This window comes from Montipora foliosa, chromosome 2, assembly GCF_036669935.1.
Source record: "Montipora foliosa isolate CH-2021 chromosome 2, ASM3666993v2, whole genome shotgun sequence".
Classification (NCBI taxonomy): domain Eukaryota; kingdom Metazoa; phylum Cnidaria; class Anthozoa; order Scleractinia; family Acroporidae; genus Montipora; species Montipora foliosa.
In genome coordinates, this window is record NC_090870.1 from 44937632 (window position 1) to 44943509 (window position 5878).

Consider the following 5878-nt stretch of genomic DNA (forward strand, 5'->3'; position numbering starts at 1 on the left):
TATAATAAAGACTTCAGTGATTAATTGATTGATTGATTGATGAGATACGCCACTTTTTCTGAACCAACCACGAGAGCCGTTGTAATGGATGCGTCCTGACCCCCAACCCCCAGGTACCACGCAGCTCTTTATAAACTGTAATTTCATTGGACCGTCATAGGTTGCAGCGATATTTTTCTTGCTTATTGTTTTCTGAACCAATCACGAGATCCGTTATAATAGCTGCGACCCTGCATTTTTTATATACTGTTTGTGAAGGTGGAGACTTAAAGGGACTTGCAACTGCTGAGGAAAGGTAGCTCATGCCATTTGATAGTAAGTTCGTCCTTCCTTTATACCTCCTGATAACTTACCCAGTTCCTCAATCTTTCTGTTTTAGACTTTTCTCTGAACTTATATTTGCATGCGTACTCCATGTAACTCACCAAAATACTACGTGGAGCAATTTTTTACGGTAGTTGCCTTCAAGCAATGAGTTAAATCATACGTAATATAATTGTAACATTGCACTACGAATTGCCTTGGGCGTGGTCATTTTTCCCTACTCTTCGATTCAAACAAGTCTGTAGATTCGATTAATTTTCATATCAAATATCATCACCTCTAGTTGTTTCCATGATGAAGCTGGTTAGCTCTGTGTCAAAGACAACAAACACGAAAGTAACTTTTCATTTATTAATTTGTGTGTTGATTGGACGATTTATTCATTCACTGGCTTGCAGGCTTGCTGGATCATGACACATAAGCAACGAATTAGCGAACAGCATTATTATTTTTGACGAAAACGGAGATAACAATGCGCTGGTATACTTCTGTCGCGAGTCCTAACTTTCAGGCCTTCTTTACCGGTTGGCTTTTTCGTCGATGTCTCCTGGTTAGCACATTTTCGCAACTAAGTTTCTCTTCTACGTGACTCAATTGTTACGGTAAAATGAGTTACGCAATCAAACGTCCATCAAGATTAAACAGAACAATAACTGGTCTGATAATAGGCAGCAACGCCCATTTGATTAGTGAACCATGCTGTTTATAAATCTGTGTTCTGTTGAGATAGATAAATGCAAGGGTTGAATGACGTCATATTTACAGAATAAAAGATTAAATAAATAAATATATACATCTAAGGAAAACAAGTGAAATCACTACATAATAACTAAGAACTAACATTAAATGGATCTTGAAGTAACTAGTTACTAAGAGAGCATAATTCTTAAAAGGGATTAAAAAATATACGTCATGAAAACCAAGTGTTAAGGTTTTCATTTTTTAATCCCTTTTAAGAATTATGCTCTCTTAGTAACTAATTACGTCAAGATCCATTTAATGTTAGTTCTTAGTTATTATGTAGTGATTTCAGATGTTTTCTTTATGTGTATCTATTTTATTTATTTAACCTGTTATTCTGTAAATATGACGTAATTCAACCCTTGGGTTGCAAAGAGTTATATTCAATAAACTACGGTAAACTATAAAACTATAAAACTATTTCGAAATATGTCTGTCTTGAAACCGGATTGAACTAAGGTGCCTTTCTGAGATTATAATACTTGACATTTTGTGGGGCAGTAAATTCCTGAGCTTGCTGTCTTTGTTTTCTAGGATTTTCTTGAACAATTTTTCCGTTAGAGCTTGCGTTCGGTTTGACAGAGTTACATGACTTGTCTTAACAAGCGCTTCATCATTCCAAAAACATGGGAAAATGATAAGCAGTGCCCTATTTTGCACTGCCTCTAGCTCGCGAGAAAGATACACAGGTAGACCGTCATGAAAAACTGGGCATGCATATTCCGTGATTGGGCGGATACAGGTCCGATAGATTTATACTAATTCATTATAGGGCCTAAACCTGCGCGCTTTAATTGAGCAAGACAAAACAGGCGTTTCATAGCGTTCTTAACAATTTCCGCAATATGATGGTTCCATTTTTAGATCACTCGAAATATTTACACTCAGAATCTTAGGGTGTAAAACAACATCAATTTGCTTGTCATTAATAACAGTAGGGTTGAGGTCGGGAGTCCCGTTTGCACTAAAACAAATCCTCATTTCTTTGCACTTCGTCTCGTTCAATTGGAACTTGTCCGAGGTAGCACGCGAGGCAGAGATGTCGGCAGCGGTCTGGATATTGTTCACTTGACCTTGATTATTGTTTCTGAGAGAGTAGAATCATCGAAGTACTTCAAAACCTGGGATGTCGAGGTCGTTAATCATAACAATGAAGAGCCAAGGACCCAATTTAGAACCTTGGGGAGCCCCTGCCGGGACATCACGCCACTCTGAGAATCAATCTTGACCCATTCAGTGTAGTTGCACTCGCTGCTTACGGCAACTCAGAAAGTCAGAAATCCTGTTTATTCCCGATGTTCATCAATATTTCTAGATAAGCTTAAGCTTGAAAAGACCACAACAGCTGGGTTCAAATGCAAACATTTCCTCGTACGTTTACTGTTTTCCGAAAAACAAACAGGGAGCATTTGTCACTACAAAAGAATTAAAGAATGCGAATTAACTTCAAATTTCTTAAGCCAGTACTGAGACTTCGTTTGCTCGAGATCATGAAGTGATGGTAACCTATTTTGCTATCCCTCTTATAACAGGAGAAAATTGCAGGTTATTTGTTTGTTTGCATATTTCTCTTTTTTATTTGGGGAAAAATCTCAAGGCGGATACCAAAAATAGTACCTCCACCAAACTTTTAAAAAAGTGCTCTTCATTTCAAACTAACCTGGTGTTAATCCTAGATCCCCAGATGTTTACATCTCCGGCCCTTGCTTTCCATACCCTTCTTTTCCCCGTATCCCCTATTAAAGGACGCTCTTTCAATTCTCGAAGTTAAACGGCCCTAGCAATGACGTTAACCTAAACTTTAGTTCTCGATATTAATCCGGAGTCACACATACCGCGGTCATTGTTCGCACTGGAAAAAAAAACAAACATGACAAATTGTAGGTAGGTATTTGAAAGACGACGCTATCGTTAATTTGCAAGTTAAACGTGCAAAAGAAGGGAAATCTGGACATCCACTCACAGAAAATTTAGCCAACAGCATTATTTTTGAGTGAAAACGGACAAATAATGCGCTGGTATATTTTATTTCTGTCGCGAGTCTTAACTTTCAGGCCATCTTTAATGGTTGGCTTTTTCTTCGCATTCTCCTGGTTAGCGCATTTTAAGCGCAGTTTCTCCTCTACGTGACTCAACTGTTGCGGAAAATGAGTTACGTAATAAGACGTCAATCAAGATTAAACAAAAGAATAACTGGTTTGACAACAGGCAAAAACGGCCATAAATGCTCTTCATTTCAAACTAACCTGGTGTTAATCCTAGATCCCCAGATTTTTACATCTCCGGTCCTTTGCTTTCCATACCCCTCTTTCCCCGTTTCCCCGATTAAAGGACGCTCTTTCAATTCTCGAAGTTAAACGGCCCTAGCAATGACGTTAACCTAAACTTTAGTTCTCGATATTAATCCGGAGTCACACATACCACGGTCATTGTTCGCACTGGAAAAAAAAACAAACATGACAAATTGTAGGTAGGTATTTGAAAGACGACGCTATCGTTAATTTGCAAGTTAAACGTGCAAAAGAAGGGAAATCTGGACATCCACTCACAGAAAATTTAGCCAACAGCATTATTTTTGAGTGAAAACGGACAAATAATGCGCTGGTATATTTTATTTCTGTCGCGAGTCTTAACTTTCAGGCCATCTTTAATGGTTTGCTTTTTCTTCGCATTCTCCTGGTTAGCGCATTTTAAGCGCAGTTTCTCCTCTACGTGACTCAACTGTTGCGGAAAATGAGTTACGTAATAAGACGTCAATCAAGATTAAACAAAAAAGAATAACTGGTTTGACAACCCGCAAAAACGGCCATAAATGCTCTTCATTTCAAACTAACCTGGTGTTAATCCTAGATCCCCAGATTTTTACATCTCCGGTCCTTTGCTTTCCATACCCCTCTTTCCCCGTTTCCCCGATTAAAGGACGCTCTTTCAATTCTCGAAGTTAAACGGCCCTAGCAATGACGTTAACCTAAACTTTAGTTCTCGATATTAATCCGGAGTCACACATACCACGGTCATTGTTCGCACTGGAAAAAAAAACAAACATGACAAATTGTAGGTAGGTATTTGAAAGACGACGCTATCGCTAATTTGCAAGTTAAATGTGCAAAAGAAGGGAAATCTGGACATCCACTCACAGAAAATTTAGAAACTCGGGTCAAGATTTTAAATTAATTTGGTAGGTTTTGGGCTTGAGCAGTGCACGAAACTCTGTTGCGTTTAGGATTAGGCGCCATTTTTCCTCTGTATGTGCACAACAAATATACATGATATATTTTTGTCCATTGTTTTCTGAACCAATCACGAGAGCTGTTGTAGTGGCTGCGTCCTGACCTCCAGCCCCTAGGTACCACACAGCACTAACCTCTAATGTCACTGGACCCTCACAGGTTGCAACTGATTTTTCTTTCTTATTGTTTTCTCAATCAACCACGAGATCCGTTTTAATAGCTGCCACCCTGCATTTTTCGTATACTGTTTGTGAAGCTAGAGTTAAAGGGACTTGCAGCTGCTGAGGAAAGGTAGCGAATGCCGTCTGATTGTAAGTTCTTCCTTCCTTTATGCTACACGGTTCCTTAGGCTTTCTTTTTTAAACTTTTCACTGATTTTATATTTGCATGCGCACTCCATGTAGCCTATGTAATTTTTTATTTATTAATTTGCCTGTTGATTGGACAATTTATTCGCTGGCTTGCTTGCTTGCTTGCTTGCTGAGTTGACTGATCGACTGACTATTCGATCTAAGATCGAACTAGCGAACATTATTATTTTTGAGTGAAAACGGACATACAATGCGCTGGTATATTTTACTTCTGTCGCGAGTCTTAACTTTCAGGCCCTCTTTAATGGTTGGCTTTTTCTTCGCATTCTCCTGGTTAGCGCATTTTAAGCGCAGTTTCTCCTCTACGTGACTCAACTGTTGCGGAAAATGAGTTACGTAATAAGACGCCAATCAAGATTAAACAAAAGAATAACTGGTTTGACAACAGGCAAAAGCGGCCATAGCTTGAAAAGATCACGATAGCTGAAACAAACTGCGTTCAAATGTAAACATTACCTAGTACGTTTACTGTTATCTATAAAACAAACAGGGAGCATTTGTTTCTTCAAAGTCTTAAATGATGCGAATTAACTTCTAAAGCCAGTAGACTTCGTTTGCTGGAGATCAAGGAGTAGTGATATCCTATTTCGGTATCCCACTTAGTATAGTAATGTAGCACTATCATAGCGGCGATACCTTAACTTCAAGAAGGTTGCTCCGGATTGTAGCCTGCATAAAAGCGCGAGAGAAGCGCTTCCAGGAAGAGAACGCTTTTCGTGGCGAACTACGAACCCGTTGGATTTTTCATTAGCTTTCGACAGCACAGCTGATGAGGCCCTCCCAAGGGTTTTTGGGAACAAGTGAACATGGCTTATTTGAACTAGGGGGAACGAGGACCAATGAAGAAATATCTTCGGAAACATAGACAATTTTAGGGATTGAAAAGCTGGGAGAGCCTCCGGGTTTTCTAGTGATTTTATGTAACTCGATATGTGGTCTAAATTTACTCATTGTAAGCTCCGCATCTTTCACATCAGCTATCATTCAAGACAGCGTTCAAAATTATACTAGATCTTGCCTCTTTATGCGGAGCTAGCCCATCCCACGGAGATGGTTCTTGTGTGCACGGATATCTCTGATCAGTCGAATCCCTTTTTGCTAGTAACCTTAGAAACACCGAGGGTTTGGGGGTCACTTGTTACAAATATTCAATAGACGAATAATGGTTTGGAAAACTAGTTGCTTGGTGACGAGCGATGTGACCATGACACA

At 39.2% G+C, this 5878-nt stretch overlaps 1 protein-coding gene across 2 annotated transcripts in view; it reads left to right on the forward strand.

Moving 5' to 3' along the window:
- The first annotated feature begins 185 nt into the window (after nucleotides 1–185).
- Nucleotides 186–5878, forward strand: part of LOC137993245 (tumor necrosis factor-like) — a 16095-nt gene continuing 10402 nt past the window's right edge. The window contains exon 1 of one of the 2 annotated variants that reach the window (XM_068838975.1): nucleotides 186–315. The gene's annotated coding sequence lies outside the window, so the exon portion shown is untranslated. Of the gene's footprint in view, nucleotides 316–4421; nucleotides 4607–5878 lie in introns of those variants that run through there. The other variant, XM_068838976.1, reaches the window with a different exon arrangement.